Consider the following 25,505-nt stretch of genomic DNA (forward strand, 5'->3'; position numbering starts at 1 on the left):
ACTGTACTGAACCAGCCAGAGACGTAGAAATTAAGTAGAAATTTATAACATTAGTCCATGTAACAAATGATATTAATGTGAACTTTGTCCATATCACTGAGAGTAAGAACAAGAGGCAGGTTCAAACATATTGCTCAGGTAGACGTGGTAAGTCCCCACCATAAACTGAAAGTTGGTCATGGGAGAGAATAGTTAGAGATGGCCCCTATGTTTTATAAGGGAGAACCAGGTTTTAGGGAGAAAGCTAATGAATATATTGGGATGAAAGAGATGTTCAGCCGATGCTTACACAGGCCAATTCTGAGTATTTGTCATCAGCTATGTCAAAAGAAGCAGACTTTGAGCAGGAAAAAGTAAGACAGGAGGCTCTTTGTAGTCCGAAGAGAATGCAAAGAGTTTGGAAAATCTAAGCAAATCAAAGGAAATAATTAGTTTTTTTTAATGACCACCTTAAGTACTTTAAGATAAAATTGAGTAAAAGATGGTCATTCATTCCTATTAAGTTCACTTATTGATTCTGGTACATCATTCCAGTCTACTGAGTTTATGTTTTCACTAGCAGTCATTGCATAGAAACATTGCTCAGTTTTTCCAATTGTATTCTTTTGTATATTTAGCCTCAAAAAGTTATTTAAGGCATAAAAATATTGAATACAACAGAAAGCTAATCATTTTCCTGAGAAATCAAGCAATATTGTAAAAATTGTGTAGTGGACACTGTGGCACACCACCCGTGTCTGCATTCAGGATCAGCACTTATTTCCAGAGGTTGAGTGTTGACTACTCACAACTCACAACTGAGTCCTTCCCTAAAAACGGCCTTGGCCTTGCCTGTTAGACCTCCCTCAGCTGTGTCTGTTGACTCACTGAAGTAACCCCCCTTTCTTTCAATTCTGGTCAATAGAAGAATCATCCTAGCTCTGTAGCCTCTGATGGGATCAACTGACGCCTCTGTTGCAACTACATCATAGTTGGACTTCTCTGCAGCCTTCACTCTCTCATAGGTTTATTCTTTCAGGCATTCTGAAGCCACCTACAAACAAATCTCCATCGTAATGTCTATATCCCCAAGGAACCCTACCTAAGATGAATTTCAAATCAAAATCTTAGTCGGTATTTTCTGACTTGACAGAACCATTTTAGACATCATTTAGACTATCAGGATCCTTTATACATTTGAAAAAGAAGATTAATGAGGATGACTGCTTTTAAGTTATGTTATTAACTTAATCCACGTGGCACTGGTATAACAATAAAGAGGGAAATGAATAGAGGAGAATAGATATCTCAAACAGATTCTACTCCATACAAGAATTTATTCTATTATAAAGGCCAGTGACATCACAAAGCTATGATCAAGATTAATGACAGAACAAATCAAAGAGGAAGGGAGAAATTACTCAATAAATGGTGCTGGGACAAGAGGATCAGAAAAATAAATGAATTCTTTTATCATGCATTAAACTAAATCCAAGACGGATTAAAAATGTTCAACTTTACTAATAATCAAGGAAGCAAATTTAAACATCAGTGAGATACTATCTTTTGCTTGGCATATTGGTATGGAGTTTATTGATGAGGGCATGGTGATAAAAGAGTACCTTCATAATACTTGTGGAAATTTAAATTGTTATAGCTTTTGAAGGACAATCTGATATTTATTGTAAAAATTTTAATTGTGTCTTTAATTTAATTTACTAAACTTTTTAATTGGAGAATAGTATAAAATATTAAGAACAGCATATGTGTATATGATAAACTTCAGAGATCTTAAAGTTTGTACAAATTTATATGTTTTGCCACATGTAAAAATAAATATATACAATCATATAACCGCCACCTAAATCAAGATATGAGATGTTTTCAGCACTTCAGAAGTTTACCTGGTATTCTTTCCTGAATAATTATTTCCATTCCAATAAATGACTAGGACAGAGCATGTTCTCTTATGGAGCTTATGGCTTACTGGCAGAAGTGAATATTAAGTAAAAATATACACAAATGAGTATTAATACTTGGTATCAATATTATATGAAAAAAGTGTGAAAGAGAAATACTATTTAAACTGCAGAAATTGATGGAAGACAAATCAGAAGAAGTGATATTTAACATGAAGAATGAGTAGGAGTTAGCCAGGCAAAGAGAGTAGGAAGGGAAGAGCATCACAAGGAGGGAAAACAGTACATGGCTTGAATTGAAAAAGAGCTTCAGGGACCTAAAAAATAAAAACAGTGTTGGAAGAGGCAAGAAAAGAGGAAATTCTAAGCAGAAAAGAGGCAATTCTGGAGACCGGAGAAACAGGCAGGAGCCAATCCCAGCAGGGCTTTTTAAGCTGGTTAAAGATATATATTTTAAACTTATTGTAATAGAAAACCAATAGATGGCTTTAAAGGAAAGTACATTTTAAATGATAACTGTGGGCCACTCTGACCTTAATAGATTGTTGGGAAGATAGAGTGGAAGTTGGGAGATGACTTATAAGGCTATTACAAGAGAGGATAGTGACTTGGACCAGAAAGCAAAACAAAAAGAAATGGAGAATTTAAAACGTATTTGGAAAGTTGCATCTACTGAGCTCAGCAGGGGATGAGAAGGATGAGGGCAAAGGATATTGTAAGTTTATGTAAAAGAAAAGCTTTGAAGGATAAATGTCAGACTTCTGGCAGTTTTCTCTGCTTTGGGATTGGATGAGGAGGGAGAAAGATTTTCACTTTTAAAAAAATTAATTATTTTTTTATTGAAGAATAATTGTTTTACAGAATTTTGGTGTTTTCTGTCAAACCTCAACATGAATCAGCCATAGGGATTCTTGTATCCCCTCCCTTTTGAAACTCCCTCCCATATTGCTCCCCATCCCACTCCTCTAGGTTGATACACGGTCCTTGTTTGAGTTTCCTGAGCCATACAGCAAACTCCCGTTGGCTATCTGTTTTACATATGGTAGTGTATGTTTTCATGTTGCTCTTTCCATACATGTCACCCTCTCCTCCCCCTCCCCTTGTCCATAAGTCTATTTTCTATGTCTGTTCCTCCATTGCAACCCTGTAGATAAATTCTTCAGTACCATTTTTCTAGATTCCGTATATATGTGTTAGAATATGGTATTTATCTTTCTCTTTCTGACTCACTTCACTCGGCATAATAGGTTCTAGGTTCATCCATCTCATTAGAATGGACTCAAATGTGTTCCTTTTTATGGCCGAGTAATATTCCACTGTGTATATATACCACAACTTCTTTATCCATTCATCTGTTGATGGACATCTAGGTTGCTTCCATGTTCTGCTGCTGCTGCTGCTAAGTCACTTCAGTCATGTCCGACTCTGTGCAACCCCATAGACCGCAGCCCACCAGGCTCCCTCTCCCTCCTCCCTGGGATTCTCCAGGCAAGAACACTGTTGTGGATTGCCATTTCCTTCTCCAATGCGTGAAAGTCAAGTCGTTCAGTCGTATCCGACTCTTCGTGACCCCATGGACTGCAGCCTACCAGGCTCCTCCTCCCATGGGGCTTCCATGTTCTAGCTATTGAAAATTGTGCTGCAGTGAACACTGACATACATGTGCCTCTTTCAGTTTTGGTTTCCTCAGGGTATATGCCTAGAAATGGGATTGCTGGGTGATATGGTGGTTTTATTCCTAGTTTTTTAAGGAATCTCCATACCGTCTTCCATAGCGGCTGTATCAGTTTACAATCCCAACAACAGAGCAAGAGTGTTCCCTTTTATCCACATCCTTTCCAGCATTTATTGTTTGTAGACTTTGTGATGATGGCCATTCTGACTGGTATGAGGTGATATCTCGTAGTTTTGATTTGCATTTCTCTAATAATGAGCGACATTGAGAATTTTTTGTTTGTTAGCCATCTGTATTATGTCTTTGGAGAAATGTCTGTTTATGTCTTTTTCCCACTTTTTGATTGGATTGTTTATTTTTCTGGGATTGAGTTGTATGAACTTCTTGTGTATTTTGGAAATTAATCCTTTGTCAGTTGTTTCAGTTGCTATTATTTTCTCTCATTCTGAGGGTTGTCTGTTCACGTTGCTTATAGTTTCCTTTGCTATGCAAAAGCTTTTAAGTTTAATCAGGTCGCACATGTTTACTTTTGTTTTTATTTCCATTACTCTAGGAGGTGGGTCGTAGAAGATTTTGCTTGGATTTATGTCATCAAGGGTTCTGCCTGTGTTTTCCTTTAAGAGTTTTATAGTTTCTGGTCTTACATTTAGATCTTTAATCCATTTTGAGTTTATCTTTGTATGTAGTGTTAGGAAGTGTTCTAATTTCATTCTTCTACATGTAGCTATCCAGTTTTCCCAGCACCATTTATTGAAGAGGCTGTCTTTGCCCCCATTGTATATTCTTGCATCTGTTGTCAAATATAAGGTAACTATAAGTGCATGGGTTTATTTCTGGGCTTTCAATCTAGTCCCATTGGTCTATATGTCTGTTTTTGTGTCAATACCATACTGTCTTGATGACTGTATCTTTGTAGTATAACCTGAAGTCAGGAAGATTGATTCATCCAGCTCCATTCTTCTTTCTTAAGACTGCTTTGGCTATTCAGGATCTTCCATATGAATTTGTGTTTCATATGTGTTTCCATATGAATTGTGAAATTTTTTTCTAATTCTGTGAAAAATGCCTTTGGTAATTTGATAGGGGTTGCATTAAATCTGTAGATTGCATTTAGTGGTATAGTCATTGTCACAATATTGATTCTTCCTACCCAAGACCATGGAGTATCTCTCCATCTGTTTATGTCATCTTTGATATCTTTCATTAATGTTTTATAATTTCCTGTGTACAGTTCTTTTGTCTCCTTAGATAAGTTTATTCCTAGATATTTAATTCTTTTTGTTGCAGTGGTGAATGTGATTGATACCTTAATTTCTCTTTCTGAATTTTCGTTGTTAGCATATAGAAATGCAAGTGATTTCTGTGTATTGATTTTGTATCCTGAAACTTTGCTAAATACACTGATTAGCTCTAGTAATTTTCTGTTACTATCTTTAGGGTTTTCTATGTACAGTATCATGTCATTTACAAACAGTGAGCACTTTACTTTTCCAATCTGGATTCATTTCTTTTTCTTCTCCGATTGTTGTAGCTAGGACTTCCACAACTCTGTTGAATAATAGTGGTGAAAGTGGACACCCTTGTCTTATTCCTAATCTTACGGGGAATGCTTTCAGTTTTTCACTATTGAGAATAAAGTTTACCATAGGCTTATCATATATGGTCTTTACTATGTTGAGGTAGGTTACTTCTATGCCTTTTTTTTTTTAAGAGTTTTAATCATAAATAGGTGCTGAATTTTGTCAGAGGCTTTTTCTGCATCTATTGAGATGATTATATTGTTTTTATCTTTCAAATTGTTAATATGGTGTATCACATTGATTGATTTCTGTATATTTAAGAATTTTTGCATCCCTGGAATAAACCTGACTTGATCACGGTGTGTGAGCTTTCTGATGTGTTGCTGAATTCTGTTTGCTAAACTTTCGTTGAGGATTTTTGCATCTACATTCATCAGTGATATTGGCCTGTAGTTTTCTTTTTTTGTGTTGTCTTTATCTGGTTTTGTTATCAGGGTGATGGTGGCCTCGTAGAGTGTGTTTGGAAGTATTCCTTCCTCTGCAATGTTTTGAAAGAGTATTAGAAGGATAGACATTAGCTCTTCTCTAAATGTTTGATAGAATTCTCCTGTGAAGCCATGTGGTCCTGGGCCTTTGTTTTTGGGGAGTTGTTTTGTTTTGTTTTGTTTTTTATCACAGCTTCCATTTCAGTGCTTGCAACTGGGTTTTTCATAACTTCTATTTCTTCCCGATTCAGTCTCAGAAGATTGAACTTTTCTAAGAATCTGTCCATTTCTTCCAGGTTATCCATTATATTGCCGTATAGTTGTTCACAATAGTCTCTTATAATCCTTTGTATTTCTGCATTGTCTGTTGTAACCTCTTCTTTTTCATTTCTAATTTCATTGATTTGATTCTTCTCTGTTTTTTTCTTGATGAGTCTGGCTAAAGGTTTGTCAATTTTGCTTATCTTGTCAAATAACCAGGTTTTAGTTTTATTAATCTTTACTATTGTTTCTTTCATTTCTTTTTCACTTATTTCTGCTTGGATCTTTATGATTTTTTCCTTTTACTATTTTTTTTCCTTCTTGTAAAGTTAGTCTGTCTATTCAATGTTTTTCTTGTTTCTTGTGATAGGATTATATTGCTCTAAACTTCTCTTTTAGAACTGCTTTTGCAGCATCCCATAGATTTTGAGTTGTCATGTTTTCATTGTCATTTGTTTCCAGAAATCTTTTGATTTCTTCAGTTACCTGTTGGTTATTTAGAAACATATTGTTTAATCTCCATGTATTTGTGTTTCTTATAGTATTTCTCTTGTAATTGATATCTAGTCTCATAGCATTGTGGTTGGAGAAGATGCTTAATACAATTTCAATTTTCTTAAATTTACTGAAGTGTGACTTGTGACCCAAGATGTGGTCTATCCTGGAGAATGTCCCATGTGCACTTGAGAAGAAGGTGGTTTCTTCTGCATTTGGATGGAATGTCCTGAGGATGTCAGTGAGATCCATCTCATCTAGTGTATTATTTAAGACTTGTGTTTCCTTATTAATTTTCTGTTTTAATGATCTGTCCATTGGTGTGAGTGGGGTGTTAAAGTTACTACTATTAATTATTGTGTTGCTGTCTATTTCTCCTTTTATATCTGTTAGTGTTTGTCTTATGTATTGAGGTGCTCCTATGTTGGGTGCATAGATATTTATAATTGTTATGTCTTCCTCTTTGATTGATCCCTTGATCATTATGTAGTGTCCTTCCTTATCTCTTGTAACCTTTTTTATTTTAAGGTCTATTTTTTCTATTATAAGGATTGTTATTCTAGCTTTTTTTTGGTTCCCATTTGCATGGAATATATTTTTCCATCCTCTCACTTTCAGTCTATATGTGTCTTAAGGTCTGAAGTGGGTTTCTTCAGACCTTATATAGACAGAATACACATGGGTCTTGTTTTTGTATCCATTCAGCCAGTCTGTGTCTTTTGGATAGAGCATTTAATCCATTTACATTTAAAGTAATTATTAATATATATGTTGCTGAACTGAACTGAACTGAACTGATGTTGCTATTGTCATTTTCTAATTGTTTGGGTTAGATTTTGTAGATATTTTTTCTTCTCTTGTATTTCTTGACTATATAAGTCTATTTAACATTTGTTGTAAAGCTGGTTTGGTGGTACTGAGTTCTGTTAACTTTTGCTTGTCTGAAAAGCTTTTTATTTCTCCATCAATTTTAAATGAGTTCCTTGCCAGGTAGAGTAATCTTGGTTGTAGATTGTTCCCTTCCAGTACTTTAAATATACCCTGCCATTCCCTTCTGGCCTGCAGAGTTTCTGCTGAAAGATCAGCTGTTAAGCGTATGGGGTTTCCCTTGTATGCTACTTGTTGCTTCTCCCTTGATGCTTTTAATATTCTTTCTTTGTGTTTAGTCTTTGTTAGTTTGATTAGTTTGTGTCTTGGCATGTTTCTCCTTGGGTTTATCCTTGGGTTATGGGACTCTTCATGCCTCTTGGACTTGATTGGCTATTTCCTTTTCCATGTTGAGGAAATTTTCAACTATAATCTCTTCAAAATTTTCTCATACACTTTCTTTTTCTCTTCTCCTCTGGGGTACCTATAATTTGAATGTTCGTGCTTTTGATATAGCCCCAGAGGTCTTTAAGACTGTCCTCAGCTTTTTTTTCATTCTTTTTACTTTATTCTGATCTTCAGAATTTATTCCCACCATTTTATCTTCCAGCTCACTGATTCGTTCTTCTGCTTCATATAGTCTGCTATTGATTCCTTCTAGAGTATTTTTAATTTCAATAATTGTGTTGTTTGTCTCTGAATGCTTATTCTTTCATTCTTCTAGGTCTTTGTTAATTGATTCTTGCATTTTCTCCATTTTGTTTTCAAGGATTTTGACCATCTTTACTATCATTATTCTGAATTCTTTTTCAGGTTGTTTGCCTATTTCCTCTTCATTTATTTTGACTTCTGTGTTTCTAGTTTGTTCCTTTCTTCATGCAGTCTTTTCATTTTCTTTCCTTTCATGTTTTTAAGTTATTGTGTTTGGGGTCTCCTTTTCCAAGGCTTCAAGGAAAGTTGAATTCTCTCCTTGAAGAAGGTTGGATTCTGTCTTCCTTTTGCTTTCTGCCCTCCTAAGGTTGGTCCAGTGGTTTGTGTGACCTTTGTATAGGGTGAGATTTGTGCTGAGTTTTTGTTTGTTTGTTTGTTTTTCCTCTGATAGGCAAGGCTGAGTTAGGTGGTAATCCTGTCTTCTGATGATTCAGTTTGTATTTTCGTTTGTTTGCTATTTAGATGAAGCATCCTGCACAGAGAACTACTTGTGGTTGGGTGATTCTGGGCCTTGTATTCAAGTGGATTTTTTGTGTGTGTGAGTTCTTACTATTTGATACTCCCTATGCTGGGAGGGATTGGGGGCAGGAGGAGAAGGGGACGACAGAGGATGAGATGGCTGGATGGCATCACTGACTCGATAGACGTGAGTCTGAGTGAACTCTGGGAGTTGGTGATGGACAGGGAGGCCTGGCATGCTGCAGTTCATGGGGTCACAAAGAGTCGGACAAGACTGAGCAATTGAACTGAACTAATTGTTAGTTCTCTGGTCGTCTAGGGTCTTGGAGTCAATGATCCCACTCCAAAGGCTGAGGGTTTGATCTCTGGTCAGGAAAGAAGATTCCACAAGTGGTTTGTTATGGCATTAAGGGAGAGTAAAACACATATCCAAAATCACTGCAGATGGTGATTTCAGCCATGAAATTAAAAGATGCTTACTCCTTGGAAGAAAAGTTTTGACCAACCTAGATAGTATATTCAAAAGCAGAGACATTACTTTGCTGACTAAGGTCCATCTAGTCAAGGCTATGGTTTTTCCTGTGGTCATGTATGGATGTGAGAGTTGGACTGTGAAGAAGGCTGAGTGCCAAAGAATTGATGCTTTTGAACTGTGGTGTTGGAGAAGACTCTTGAGAGTCCCTTGGACTGCAAGGAGATCAAACCAATCCATTCTGAAGGAGATCAGCCCTGGGATTTCTTTGGAAGGAATGATGCTAAAGCTGAAAGTCCAGTACTTTGGCCACCTCATGCGAAGAGTTGACTCATTGGAAAAGACTCTGATGCTGGGAGGGATTGGGGGCAGGAGGAGAAGGGGACGACAGAGGATGAGATGGCAGGATGGCATCACTGACTCTATGGACATGAGTCTGAGTGAACTCTGGGAGTTGGTGATGGACAGGGAGGCCTGGCATGCTGCGATTCATGGGGTCGCAAAGAGTTGGACACGACTGAGCAACTGAACTGAACTAAACTGAAAACACATATCCAAAAATGAGAAACCAAAGGTGAACTCCAGATAAATGGCAGTTACAAAATCAGGCAAATAATAATTAAAATAATGAAATATCAGTTCAGTTCAGTTCAGTCACTCAGTTGTGTCCAACTCTTTGTGACCCCATGAACTGCAGCACGCCGTACTTCCCTCTCCATCACCAACTCTCAGAGCTTGCTCAAACTCATGTCCATCGAGTTGGTGATGCCATCAAACCATCTCATCCTCTGTCATCCCCTGTCCTCCCACCTTCAGTCTTTCCCAACATCAGGGTTTTTTCAAATGAGTCAACAAATATGTTGAGAGGAAAGGAAAGAAAGAGAAGGAAGTAAGAATAGATATGCAAAGTTAAATAGAGGAAGATGAAGATTTATATAAACATTAAAGATTAGCTGCAAGGGGAATAGAACAGTAGAAAAGGAAAACTAAGGAATAAATGTTAAAAAAAAGTAGGTTTAAAAAGTTAAAATTATAAAAAAGAGAAAAGAGAAAAAATGGAAGAAGAAACAAAAAAGGAGGAAAAAAAGGAAAACTCCACAGAACTGCATAAGCCCCACGTAGAGGCAGAGGTTTATAACAACAATAGAAAGTGTGACTGAATATACACATATACATATATACCCATAAGCAAAATCAAAACAGTCCAGCAAAATTAAGTACAGTAGATTGACCTGGCAAACAAAGGAAACCAAAGTTTATATCTACCAGAACAAAACTAATTAAAGCAGAAACTGGAAAACAAAACTAAAGCAAGGTGCCAATTGGGGAACAAAGCAATGAAAATAAAACTAAGAAATATGTTGAGAGGAAGGGAGAGACAGAAAAGAATGAAAGAATAGATATGAAAACTTAAATAGAGGTAGATAAAAAATATTTATATATGTTAAAGATCAACTGCAAGGCGGAAAGAACAGTAGAAAAAGCATACAAAGGAATAAATGCAGAAGAAATAATAATAGGTTTAAAAATTTAAAATTAAAAAAAAAAAGAAAAGAAAAAAAAAAACAGGAAAACTCCATAGAGCTGCAAATGCCCAATGTAAAGGCAGAGGTTTATGACAACAATAAAAAATGTGACTGAGGAAAAAGAAAAAAAAAAAAAGCTCAAAATCATAATTAAATTTCCTAGTGCCAATAAAATCAACAACTACAACAGAGGGAGAGAAGGGAAAAGAAAAAGAAAAAAATCCAAAATAATCTGTAAAACAAGTCAAAAAATAAGAATAGTAAATATTTTTCTTGAGTCACTGCTGTCAGAGTCGTTTCTTGCACTGGGAATCACAGTCCACCTTACCTACCTAGGATGCTCTCCAACACTGTACTTATCTCTGGACCTACTGTGGGGGCTGCTCAGATTCTAATCTGGTCCTACTCCTGTGTGTTTCTGCAGATTTTCACTTTTTATTTGGTATACGCCAAACTAAAATGGTAGTGGTGTTGCTGGTACTGGTAATGATACTACTAGTATTACTTTAGAGTTATTTAAATGACCTTGCATTATTACCTCTGATTCATTATACTGTTTAATGGAAATAAAAGAAACTATAGAGAAAATAGCCGTTAACTTCATAAAATAATTTTTATTCTATAAATGAAAGAAAACATAATCTAAATTAAAATACGAAAATACCCTGGAAGCAATGTTATAAGTATGAAAGTGGGTTGAGATAATTTTTACATAAAACATCAAATAAATTATTCAGGTTTGTATGAGGGTTTCCATACTGACCAGCAATTCACAAAAGAAAAATTAGAAATATTTTCCTAGTGTTATTGTGATATAATTGACATATTTTTTTCACAGCTATTTGTAAGGCCTCTCCAGACAGCCATTTTGCTTCCTTGCATTTCTTTTCCATGTGGATGGTCTTGATCCCTGTCTCCTGTACAATGTCACAAATCTCATTCCATAGTTTATCAGGCAGTCTATCTATCAGATCTAGGCCCTTAAATCTATTTCTCACTTCCACTGTATAATCATCAGGTTAGTTCAGTCGCTCAGTCGTGTCCGACACTTTGCGACCCCATGAATCGCAGCATGCCAGGCCTCCCTGTTCATCACCATCTCCCAGAGTTCACTCAGATCACGTCCATAGAGTCAGTGATGCCATCAAGCCATCTCATCCTCGGTCATCCCCTTCTCCTCCTGCCCCCAATCCCTCCCAGCATCAGAGTCTTTTCCAATGAGTCAACCCTTCACATGAGGTGGCCAAGGTACTGGAGTTTCAGCTTCAGCATCATTCCTTCCAAAGAAATCCCAGGGCTGATCACCTTCAGAATGGACTGGTTGGATCTCCTTGCAGTCCAAGGGACTCTCAAGAGTCTTCTCCAACACCACAGTTCAAAAGCATCAATTCTTCGGCGCTCAGCCTTCTTCACAGTCCAACTCTCACATCCATACATGACCACAGGAAAAACCATAGCCTTGACTGGATGAACCTTAGTCGGCAAAGTAATGTCTCTGCTTTTGAATATACTATCTAGGTTGGTCATAACTATTCTTCCAAGGAGTAAGCGTCTTTTAATTTCATGGCTGCAGTCACCATCTGCAGTGATTTTGGAGCCCAAAAATATAAAGTCTGACACTGTTTCCACTGCTTCCCCATCTATTTCCCATGAAGTGATGGGACCAGATGCCATGATCTTCGTTTTCTGAATGTTGAGCTTTTAGCCAACTTTTTCACTCTCCTCTTTCACTTTCATCAGGAGGCTTTTTAGCTCCTCTTCACTTTCTGCCATAAGGGTGGTGTCATCTGCATATCTGAGGTTATTGATATTCCTCCTGGCAATCTTGATTCCAGCTTGTGTTTCTTCCAGTCCAGCATTTCTCATGATGTACTCTGCATATCAGTTAAATAAGCAGGGTGACAATATTCAGCCTTGACATACTCCTTTTCCTACTTGGAACCAGTCTGTTGTTCCATGTCCAGTTCAAACTGTTGCTTCCTGACCTGCACACAGATTTCTCAAGAGGCAGGTTAGGTGGTCTGGTATTCCCATCTCTTTCAGAATTTTCCACAGTTTATTGTGATCCACACAATCAAAGGCTTTGGCATAGTCAATAAAGCAGAAATAGATGTTTTTCTGGAACTCTCTTGCTTTCTTCATGATCCAGCGGATGTTGGCAATTTGATCTCTGCTTCCTCTGCCTTTTCTAATACCAGCTTGAACATCAGGGAGTTCACGGTTCATGCATTGCTGAAGCCTGGCTTGGAGGATTTTGAGCATTACTTTACTAGCATGTGAGATGAGTGCAATTGTGCGGTAGTTTGAGCATTCTTTGGCATTGCCTTTCTTTGTGATTGGAATGAAAACTGACCTTTTCCAGTCCTGTGGCCACTGCTGAGTTTTCCAAATTTGCTGGCATATTTAGTGCAGCACTTTCACAGCATCATCTTTGAGGATCTGAAACAGCTCCACTGCAATTCCATCATCTCCACTAGCTTTGTTTGTAGTGATGCTTTCTAAGGCCGACTGGACTTCACGTTCCAAGATGTCTGGCTCTAGATTAGTGATCACATCATCATGATTATCTGGGTCGTGAAGATCTTTTTTGTACTGTATAATCATAAGGAATTTGATTTAGGTCATATCTGAATGGTCTAGCGGTTTTCCCTACTTTCTTCAATTTAAGTCTGAATTTGGTAATAAGGAGTTCATGATCTGAGCCACAGTCGGCTCCTGGTCTTGTTTTTGTTGACTATGTAGATCTTCTCCATCTTTGGCTGCAAAGAATAGAATCAATCTGACTTTGGTGTTGACCATCTGGTGATCTCCATGTGTAGAGTCTTCTCTTATGTTGTTGCAAGAGGGTGTTTGCTATGACCAGTGTGTTCTCTTGGCAAAACTCTATTAGTCTTTGCCCTGCTTCATTCCGCATTCCAAGGCCAAATTTGTCTGTTACTCCAGGTGTTTCTTGACTTCCTAATTTGGTATTCCAGTCCCCTATAATGAAAAGAACATCTTTTTTGGGTGTTATTTCTAAAAGGTCCCATCACTTCATGGGAAATAGATGGGGAAACAGTGGAAACAGTGTCAGACTTTATTTTTGGGGGCTCCAAAATCACTGCAGATGGTGACTGTAGCCATGAAATTAAAAGACTGTATGATATCACATATATGTGGATTCAAAATCCACATATACGTGATATCATACAGTCCCTTTTTTTGAGTTTTTCCACTTAGCATGATGCCCTCATGGTCTGTTAATGTTGCGGCAAATGTTAGCATGTTCTTTCTCATGGTTGAATAATATTCCTTTGTGTGTGTATATATATATATGTGTGTGTGTTTATACGTATATATTTGACATAACTTTTCCTTGGAAGAAAAGTTATAACCAACCTAGATAGCATATTCAAAAGCAGAGACAATACTTTGCCGACTAAGGTCTGTCTAGTCAAGGCTATGGTTTTTCCAGTGGTCATGTATGGATGTGAGAGTTGGACTGTGAAGAAGGCTGAGCGCCGAAGAATTGATGCTTTTGAACTGTGGTGTTGGAGAAGACTCTTGAGAGTCCCTTGGACAGCAAGGAGATCCATCCAGTCCATTCTGAAGGAGATCCACCCTGGGATTTCTTTGGAAGGAATGATGCTGAAGCTGAAACTCCAATACTTTGACCACCTCATGCGAAGATTGACTCATTGGAAAAGACTCTGATGCTGGGAGGGATTGGGGGCAGGAGGAGAAGGGGACGACTGAGGATGAGATGGCTGGATGGCATCACTGACTCGATGGCCGTGAGTCTGAGTGAACTCCAGGAGTTGGTGATGGACTGGGAGGCCTGTAGTGCTGTGATTCATGGGGTCACAAAGAGTCGGACACGACTGAATGACTGAAGTGAACTGAACTGAATTGACATATAATGTGTTGATTTGATACATTTAAGTATTAAAAATGATTATTACCATAATATTAGGTAATACCTGCAGCATGTCACATAAATACCACTGTTTTTTTGTGATGAGGACATTTAAGATATATTCTCTTAGCAAGTATATTATACAATAGTATTAACTATAGTCACTCTGCTGTACATTAGATCCTCAGAACTCATTTATCTTATAATTGGACATTTATATCCTTTCACCAACATCTTCCCTTTTCCTCCACCCTCTAGCCTCTTGTAACTCCCCTTTTAGTCTCTATTTCTTAGCTTTGCTTTTTTTAAAAAAATCCACATATATGTGATATCATACAGTCCTTTTTTTGAATTTTTCCACTTAGCATAAAGCCCTCATGGTCTGTTAATGTTGTGGCAAATGTTAGCATGTTCCGTCTCATGGTTGAATAATATAGATCTGATAGATAGAGTGCCTGATGAACTATGGAATGAGGTTCATGACATTGTACAGGATACAGGGATCAGGACCATCCCCATGGAAAAAAAATGCAAAAAAGCAAAATGCTGTCTGGGGAGGCCATACAAATACCTGTGAAAAGAACAGAGGCAAAAAGCAAAGGAGAAAAGGAAAGATATAAGCATCTGAATGCAGAGTTCCATAGAATAGCAAGAAGAGATAAGAAAGCCTTCTTCAGCGATCAATGCAAAGAAATAGAGGAAAACAACAGAATGGGAAAGATGAGAGATCTCTTCAAGAAAATTAGAGATACCAAGGGAATATTTCATGCAAAGATGGGCTCGATAAAGGACAGAAATGGTATGAACCTAACAGAAGCAGAAGATATTAAGAAGAGGTGGCAAGAACACACAGAAGAACTGTACAAAAAAGATCTTCACGACCCAGATAATCATGATGATGTGATCACTAATCTAGAGCCAGACATCTTGGAACATGAAGTCAAGTGGGCCTTAGAAAAGATCACTACGAACAAAGCTAGTGGAGGTGATGAAATTCCAGTGAAGCTGTTTCAAATCCTGAAAGATGATGCTGTGAAAGTGCTGCACTAAATATGCCAGCAAATTTGGAAAACTCAGCAGTGGCCACAGGACTGGAAAAGGTCAGTTTTCATTCCAATCACAAAGAAAGGCAATGCCAAAGAATGCTCAAACTACCGCACAATTGCACTCATCTCACATGCTAGTAAAGTAATGCTCAAAATCCTCCAAGCCAGGCTTCAGCAATGCGTGAATGGTAAACTTCCTGATGTTCAAGCTGGTTTTAGAAAAGGCAGAGGAACCAGAGATCAAATTGCCAACATCCGCTGGATCATGGAGAAAGCAAGAGAGTTCCAGAAAAACATCTATTTCTGCTTTATTGACTATGCCAAAGCCTTTGTGTGGATCACAATAAACTGTGGAAAATTCTGAAAGAGATGGGAATACCAGACCACCTAACCTGCCTCTTGAGAAATCTGTGTGCAGGTCAGGAAGCAACAGTTTGAACTGGACATGGAACATCAGACTGGTTCCAAACAGGAAAAGGAGTACGTTAAAACTGTATATTGTCACCCTGCTTATTTAACTGATATGCAGAGTACATCATGAGAAATGCTGGACTGGAAGAAACACAAGCTGGAATCAAGATTGCCAGGAGAAATATCAATAACCTCAGATATGCAGATGACACCACCCTTATGGCAGAAAGTGAAGAGGAGCTAAAAAGCCTCCTGATGAAAGTGAAAGAGGAGAGTGAAAAAGTTGGCTTAAAGCTCAACATTCAGAAAACGAAGATCATGGCATCTGGTCCCATCACTTCATGGGAAATAGATGGGGAAACAGTGTCAGACTTTATATTTTTGGGCTCCAAAATCACTGCAGATGGTGACTGCAGCCATGAAATTAAAAGACGCTTACTCCTTGGAAGAATAGTTATGACCAACCTAGATAGTATATTCAAAAGCAGAGACATTACTTTGCCGACTAAGGTTCATCCAGTCAAGGCTATGGTTTTTCCTGTGGTCATGTATGGATGTGAGAGTTGGACTGTGAAGAAGGCTGAGCGCCGAAGAATTGATGCGTTTGAACTGTGGTGTTGGAGAAGACTGGAGAGTCCCTTGGACTGCAAGGAGATCCATCCAGTCCATTCTGAAGGAGATCAGCCCTAAGATTTCTTTGGAATGAATGATGCTAAAGCTGAAACTCCAGTACTCTGGCCACCTCATGTGAAGATTGACTCATAGGAAAAGACTCTGATGCTGGGAGGGATTGGGGGCAGGAGGAGAAGGGGACAACTGAGGATGAGATGGCTAGATGGCATCTTGGACTCGATGGCCGTGAGTCTGAGTGAACTCCGCGGGTTGGTGATGGACAGGGAGGCCTGGTGTGCTGCGATTCATGGGGTTACAAAGAGTCGGTCACGACTGAGCGACTGAACTGAACTGAACTGAACTGTGTGTGTGTGTGTGTGTGTGTGTATACATATATATTTGACATGGGTTTGATCCCTGAGTTGGGAAGATCCCCTGGAGAAGGAAGTGGTAACCCCATTCCAGTATTCTTGCCTGGGAAATTCCATGGACAGAAGAGCCTGGTGAACTATAGTCCATGTAATCACAAAAGAATTGGACACAACTTAGCAACTAAACAACAATGATAATAATATATATATGTTCAACTTCTTTATCAATTTTTCTTTCAATCTAGGCTGATAGACACTTAGGTCATTTTTGTATCTTGGCTATTGTGAATAATAGTCAAGTGTGCAATGAACACAGGGGTATAGATAATATTTTTGATATACTGTTCTAATTTCCTTCGGATATATACTCAGAATTGAGATTTCTGAATCATATGGTAGTTCTTTTTAAAAATTTTGAGGAAATTCCATATTGTTTTTCTAGTAGCTGCGCCAATGTATGTTCCTACCAATGATACAGAAGGGTTTTCTTTTTCCTACATCCTATACCCTGGTTGTTATTTCCACTCTATTACAGCTGTGAAGAGATATCCCATTGTGGTTTTCATTTGAATTTCTCAGATAATTAATGATGTTGAATATCTTCATGTACCTATTGATGAACCATTTCATGTACCATGGACCCTGATGGTTACTGATATTGACCACGTTTTCACGTATCTGCCATTTGTGTGTCTTCTATTCAGTTCCCTCTGCCCATTCTTATTCATATTGTTTTTTGGGGAGGAGGGTTGTTTGCTTTTTGTTTTGCTGCTTATTTGTATCAGTTCTTTGTGTATTTTGGATATTAACCAAATCAAGAGTGAGGAGTCAGCAGGGAGGTGGAGAAATCAGCGAGATGGGTCGTTTCAAAGCATCCATGCTGTAAGTTAAATTGTTATGAATTGTTATGTATTGTTATATTATGGTTGTTAGGCGATATTGTATGTAGCTATTACAGTTTTCTTATTCTTTGACTTGAACTTTTACCTCAAGGACTCTAATGAAATGAGCACAAATATTTGCTCAATGAGCACAAATATATGGGTAAAAAAGTGATTTTACACATTCCATAGCCATTATTCATAATACAACACAGAGGCATTATAACATACAGCAGTAGTAAATGGTATATCCATGGTTATCATATAGTCATTTGAATTTATATGGAGAAATGCTGAAGCTATAATTTTAAAAGAAAGCATGTTTTATGTATGCTTGATACCTTACTCATCTATGACCCTCGCCTTGTAACCTTAGTCCTGCCAGTATCAGCAATCAGATTTGACCTCAATGTAGCATTTCCACTTCAACCTTGAATAATCTTTGGCAAGCTCATTTACATTGCTGTCTACTTATCTCATTTCTCAGATCTCCAGCCACTACATTTAGGATGGGTGGAAATCATTGTTTTAAGGAAACCTGTAATAAAATTGAGGTACATTTGAATGCTGTAGTCAAATTGACCTTATATATGTAATAAGGAACACATTCCAGAGGAAATAAACTGTAAAGTTGGAACTGTAAGATAATCTTAAAATCTATGAAAAATAAAAAGAGAGATGCTATAAAGGTGAATGAAGATAGAAAAGAAAAACAGTCTGCAAGAAGCTAAGCAAAAAATAGAACTGAAAATTTGTACTTGTCAGTATATATAATACTCTGTCCTGTGTGTAACAGGCACTCAAAATCTGTCTGTCAGCGACAACGTTTAAGTTAGTTTTGTCTTCAAAAGCAGAGCATTTGAAGGCCCTTACCTACTAACTTACTTGTGGAGAAACTTACCTAGTATGGAACATTTTGCATTCAAATTGGGTATCCTCTATGCCTAAAACACCTAGCCTTGAGGCCAGCAGACTGAAAAAACAGACTGAAACGTGAAATGGGATTGGGGGAGAATAAAACAAGACAGTCACTCTTCCACGTCTTCAAATACTTCACTTTTTATAAGAAAACTCTGTATCATTTTTTGATAATTTTTTGTAATTGATATGCATTAATTATATTAAAAATAAATACACAAAAGCATATTACTACATCCTCCATGGTCTTTTGTTATGTAGCATATGAGAGGACCCCAGTGGCTCAGAGGTAAAGAACCTGCCTGCCAATGCAGAAGAGTCGAGAGGCTCGGGTTTCATCCCTATCCACTGGAACAGGGAATGGCAACTGGCTCCAGTATTTTTGCCAGGAATATTCTGTGGACAGAGGGTCCTGGCAAGCTACAGTCAATGGGGTCGCAAAGAGTCGGACACGACTGAGCACACAGGCACAAGAGGTATGTATGCACCTGGTTTATCTATGTGTTAATCATATGCAAACCCAGGATGAGAAATACCTGCCTGAAGCAAATCCAAGAGAAGAATAATGCTGTTCGTGGTGGGGGTAGCAATAATAGCAGCAGCAGTAGTAGTAGAAATAGTAGTAGTTGAGCCTTACATATGTGTGTTACAGCCCTTGTGAGTTCTAAACGACCTTCATTATCACCTTTGTTCAATGAAACAGCAGTGTAAAATCATTCCCATTTAACTAAAGGGAAAAATGGGGCTCAGTGTTTTTGCCTAACAAATAGTATACAGCTAACAAATGATAGAACTAATATAAAATTCTGTCATTTGACTCCTAGACCTTTGTTAGTTTCACTGTTTTTCTAGGCATTTTATATTCAACCATCCCAAATCAATATAGACAACAAGTTGGCACAAATATTTAGGCCAGTGGCATATTATAATTTCAAGTGTTGTATTTCTCAGTATGAAAAATATAATCAAATAATTTTTCATTATTTAATCGATTTATCCTAATCATTGAGCCTAATAATAGCAGGGATGACTCACCGGATCTTCTGATTTTATTTATCTCATTGTCAATGACCTTTTTCACAGAGAAAGTAAAACTAGGCAGGTATAAAAATAAAGTTCAGTGTGTCCTTGGGACACATTATAATTCTGAAGTAGTTCTGAGTAGGAAATGAAATGATTTACTGTAGTGGCTAAAATGAAAATTACTTGCAAGGTCATCTGGATTTCAGAAATTAATCTAAAGAACCCTAAGCTTAATATAAACTTTATGTGAGTTATCAACTTATAGTCTTTTGTGCTAACAAATGTCATCCCTAAACAATATTATTTAGTGACAACTAATAAACCTTACTGAAGTTTTGTTCCTAAGCAAGTCACCTCCTCCTAAAGAAACTGTAAATCTACACTTTACAGTTTCTGCTGAGACACACACTTCCGGAGTTACATTGATGACCATTTTAGAATTGTGAGTTTTTGCATCCATGAAGTGTGCCAGTTTGTTATGTTCATCTTGCTGTGAATCACTTCTGAACTGTCATTTCCTCTTACTTTTCCCGGCATTCCTAAAGATTTGCAATAATCTAATACTCACTGGGGTACTTAACATGCTGTTTTTTCTCTAGTGGCTACATCCTGTTTTCTGTGATATGGGAACTTGTCCACGACTCTATCATCATCACCACCACCAGCACCGCCATCAGACGAGAGACTCTTACCCAGCACTTTCTTTGGAGCACAGTCTGGGTAAGACCTTCTTCTTTCCTCGTACTGGGGTCCAGACCTCTTCTTTGAATGCTCAAATATCTTATTTTTCTTTAAACTATTTCAATAGCAGCTATACATTTCTTTTTTGCATCAATGGACTATACTTTCCAGTTAGATTTTTAGCTCATGGAGATACAGGAAAAGGTGAAACTAAGACTTACTGATGATTTTGAGATGCTAATATTGTATACCGAGTATTTTACCAGGACTAAACATTTACCCTGTGTGTTTAATTTGAGCAGAAAAATGAGAAATTGAAGTATCAAGACAGAATGCCAGGAACAAGAATTCTTAAAGTCTGGAAACAACTTCCAGCATAAGGCCTTTCAGAAGGGAAAATTTGAGATGCAATAATATCTTCCTCCTTAATTAATTCAGATATAAAGCTCTGTCTTGGATAGTTGACACCAGTGGTAAAGAATCTGCCTGCCAATGCAGGAGACACAGGTTCAATCCTTGGATCAGGAAGATCCCCTGGAGAAACAAATGACAACCCACTCAAGTATTCTTGCCTGGGAAATTCTATGGTCAGAGGAGCCTGACAAGCTACAGTCCATGGGGTCGGAGAGTCGGACACATCTGAGCACACGTGCATGCCTGGTTTGGATAGTATATTTTTTTTAATCTAGCATTTTGAGAGGGGATATACCAAGAACACTTCCCAATATTTTACATTCGATGTCTCTTATAAATGTCACAATAACTTTAAAGATAGATACTGTTATGCATATTTTATAGGTTAGACACAAAGGCTTAAAGAATTTAAATAACTTAGGCAAATCAAATCGCTATTAAGAAACAAGAGCCAAGACTTAGTTACAGATCTTTCTCTAAAGAGAATCCAAATCTTTAGTCAAGTGTGGAAAAAGGTACCAGAAACTTCTACTAGATTCAATAAAATTTTTTTGATGGGACATATTGCCTAAATCATGTTTGAGTTATTTCATCAGTAAACAGATCTTCACCACCTGTTTTGTACTGGACACTGCGTAGGTATTGGGTTAAAGTCCCAGCACTCCGGGTACAGAGAAAAAGTAAACAGAAAGAAAATTACATAAGGTCAACCCTAAGGGGTTTCCCTGGTGGCTCAGTGGTAAAGAATCCACCTACAATGCAGGAGACACAGGTTCGATCCCTGGGTTGGGAAGATCTCCTGGAGAAGAAAATGGCAGCCCACTCCAGTGTTTTTTCCTGGGAAATCCCATGGACAGAGGAGCCTAGTGGGCTACAATCCATAGGATTGCAGAGAGTAAGACATAACTTAGTGACTAAGCATGCAGGCATGCATACCATACTACTACTACTATTAACTGTAAGGCAGTAAAAATCACAAAATATGTCATGAGAATAAGGCAAAAAACTGGCTACACAGAAAAACAATGGAAATGACATGGGGCTTGGGGCAGATTGCAGGTTAACGTATCAGTCAGAATTGCAGTGCCATTTGACAGTCACACAGAGACATAACATGCAGTAACTGCAAATAATCTTCTGGCTATATTTAGTTTTGGCTGAGCTTTCACAAGGACAAGTCATTCCACTGTGACCACATTCTAAGCAAGATGTGGGAAACTTGGAGAGGGTCCAAGAGGTCGCTAATGAAAATAATTAAAATTTAAGAAGAAAAGAAGTCCTTGAAGAAATACTGAAGGATGAGGGGTTATTTGGTCTGAAGAGAGGGAAGATGTGAGCAAGGTGAGTCTTAGTAACTATTTCAGAATACAAAAAAAGGTTTTTTTCCAACGATGGGAAACAGCTGTTCCCCTTGTACACTGAAGAAAGAGCGAAGAAACTGTGTGATCCTCGGAGGATAATACCATAAAAGTGATAAAGAGGTCATTTTTTATCCTGTTTAAGAAGAGTCATCTTAATTCTCCCTCTTGGGACTTGTAAGTAGGCAAAAACAACAACTTGAAGATGGTCAGAGGACAAAAATTTCTCTTGGCAAACTTTGCGTGAGACACACAAAGCCAGGGAGTGTCCGTCTACCAACTAAAGACATAAACAAATCCATAAGCAGCGTAGATGTTGCATATTCATGGGGTTTCCAGGAAGAATGTACAGCATAAGCCAAAGGTCTGAAACTCTTTTGGCTGGCCACACATTTTATAAATAAAATTACTAAAATTAAACTGGGGGATTGGGATTGACATATATACACTGTTGATCCTGTGTATGAAACAGATAACTAACGAGAACCTACTGTATAGCACAGGGATCTCTACTTATTGCTCTGTGGTGACCTAAAGGGGAAGGAAATCCAAAGAAAGTATATATGTGTACATACAGCTAATTCACTTTGCTGTACAGTAGAAACTAACATAACATTGTAAAGCAACTATGCCCCAATAAAAAAATTTTGAATAGTTTATTTTATTTTTTTAGGTTTATTTATTTATTTATTTTTTTAAATTTTAATTTTTTTAATTTTAACTTTATTTTACTTTACAACACTGTATAGGTTTTGCCATACATTGACATGAATCCAGCACAGGTGTATATGCGTTTTAGATAATAATAGAAACCCTTATGTCTCTAATTTTAAAAAAAAATCAGAATACCTGGCAAATCTGGACCCATTCTTACTGGACTGGAGGTGTGTAGTGCAACCCATATTCACTAGTACACGGGCCTGCATTCCAAGAATTTCCTACCTGGCCTAGTTCACTCTTTCTTGCCGCCTGCTTTGTCCCTTTAGACATTTGAGTGCAACTATGGGCTTAAATTAAAAGCATCAATGAAAGAGAGACTGTTCAATCGCTTGGCCATATCTATCACACTTACAGAGTTTTTCCCCACCCCAACCCTCTTACTGTCATATTATTTTAGAGCTGTGTAACCAAGATTGTACCTGTATAGGGTCCCTAGGTAAAAGTGCAGGAAGAAGAGGTACAAAAAGGAGATAATCCTCCAGAGCCTTCCAAAAGTATTCTCTGGAGCCAGGCTTCTCTAGGATTGGGACAGTGTGGTAGGAACCATTTCAAGACACAAAGAACTTCAGTGACTGGGTCTTCTTGGAGCATCATTTTTTTTTTCAATGAGGAGTAATTTGAAATACAGTTTCTGTATTAAAATATAGTTTATAGTTTGTAAAATTCAAGAACCTTGACATGATAAAGCATGGAATTTCAGACATTTGTCACTAGGACCAGGAACCAGGGTTCTCATACTCCTGCTATTGGTGGGTTTTTTGTTGGCAGAATTTGAGGGGCATTACCAGATTTCTTGGAAGAAAAGCTTTGACAAACCTAGACAGAGTATTAAAAAGCAGAGACATCACTTTGCTGACAAAGGTCTGTATAATCAAAGCTATGATTTTTCCAGTAGTCATGTATGAATGTGAGAGTTGGACCATTAGAAGGCTGAGTGCTGAAGAATAGATGCTTTCAAATTGTGGTGCTGGAGAAGACTCTTGAAAATTCCCTGTACTGCAAAGAGATCAAACCAGACAATCCTAAAGGAAATCAACCCTGAAAATGTATTGGAAGGACTGAAACTGAAGCTGCAATACTTTGGCCACCAGATGTGAAGAGCTGACTCATTAGAAAAGACCTTGATTCTGGGAAAAATTGAAGGAAGGAGGAGAAGTGGGCAACAGAGGATGAGATGGTTGGATGCCATCACTGACTCAGTGGACATGAGTTTGAGCAAACTCTTGGGGTAGTGAAGGACAGGGAAGCCTGGCATGCAGCAGTACATGGAGTTGCTAAGAGTCAGACACTACTGAGTGAACAACTAGATTTCTGCCAGCTCAAAATCACTGCAGTTTCTATCCCCTGTATCTTAGTCTTTCCAGAATCTTTTCTCAGAAGTTTTATAAGGATAAGAGTATTTGTTCAAAGCTCAAGTAAATTCTAACTAAGATTGTCCACCAAAATTAAGTAACGGTTCAATTGAAATATTATTTTTAAAATTATCTCCTTAGCAATATTTCAGCATACTGTCCTGGTTAATGACACATCTCTGGAGTCAGATTGTCTGGACTGTCTAACATGCAAGAGCTGTGTGACCTTGAACAAGTAGCTTAACCTCTATGTTCTTCAATTTCATTGGCCCATCATATGATCATTACAAGACTTACACGGGTCAGCATTTGTGAAACATCAAGACAAATACTTGGATATAATAAGTGGACAAACCTTGTTGTGCAGAGCCCTAAAGTTTTATTTTTCTAAAGCTTTATTTTCAGAGGAGCAATATGCCTATTTATGTAAGGAGTTTCATAATCTCATCTTGAGGTGAATAGCCATGGGTAGAATATATATATCAGTCAACTTTCTAGTGATCCAACCTTTAGTAACATTAGAAAGGAAGGCAAAGTGCCAGAGAGAGAGAGAGAAGCTTCTAACTCCAGAACTATTTAAGGGTATTTTGACATCCCAAAAAGCAATAGAAAAACTAGGACAAATGGAAGCCCTGCCAAATAGCATTTATTTCAGAAAAGTGAGAGACTTGATCTCTAAATTTTATTTTGAAGAATCACATATTAAACAAAGGCACAAACATTAATGCAACGTTCTAGTCAGTGGCATTCAAATAAGACCAACTATATGTATTGCTACTTAAGGGTGTTTGGGAGAGGTTGTTTTATTTTTTGTCTGAACAACTCTAGAAACAGATTCTATTCCAAACACCATATCTAGGCTTCCATCCAACTAGATGATACAGAAGCTCATTCTAAAATAAGGACTCATTTTTTCTCTATTATAATATATTCATAATTAAATGGCAGTAAAAACCTAGCAATCTCAAGTTTTTCTAATAAACCTTGCCTAATAATTCTCAAACCTTTCAATCTCAGAACCAATTTACACTCTTAAAAACTATTAAGAACTTGTGTTTATGTGGATTATATCAATAAATATTTATAGAATTGGAACATATGAAATGGAAAAATTTTGTAAGTTCTATTTTAATGCCATTAAAATAACATTAAATCAAATGCATGCTAAAATACATGACATGCTTTTATGAAAAAAAATATTTTCCAAAGCCATAAATAAAATCATTAGTGACAAGAGTGACTTTATTTCACATTTTTACAAATACCTCTAATGTCTGACTTCAGAGAATATGGCTGAGTTTTCATGTCACCTACTGCATTCAATCTGCTACAATATATGTTTGGTTAAAGTATAAGAAAACAATCTGGCCTTCACAGATATACTATATATTTTGAAATGCGAAGAATATTTTAATAGCATTTTTTTTAATTTCTGCGTATTCTTCTTTGATACT

The 25,505-nt window shown here is 37.4% G+C and overlaps 1 long non-coding RNA gene across 1 annotated transcript in view; it reads left to right on the forward strand.

Moving 5' to 3' along the window:
• The first annotated feature begins 20,130 nt into the window (after positions 1 to 20,130).
• LOC138430044 (uncharacterized) overlaps positions 20,131 to 25,505 on the forward strand; it is a 28,301-nt gene continuing 22,926 nt past the window's right edge. The window contains exon 1 of the long non-coding RNA XR_011252973.1: positions 20,131 to 20,246. This is a non-coding gene — a long non-coding RNA (uncharacterized lncRNA). The remainder of the gene's footprint in view (positions 20,247 to 25,505) is intronic.

This window comes from Ovis canadensis, chromosome 25 (assembly GCF_042477335.2).
Source record: "Ovis canadensis isolate MfBH-ARS-UI-01 breed Bighorn chromosome 25, ARS-UI_OviCan_v2, whole genome shotgun sequence".
Classification (NCBI taxonomy): domain Eukaryota; kingdom Metazoa; phylum Chordata; class Mammalia; order Artiodactyla; family Bovidae; genus Ovis; species Ovis canadensis.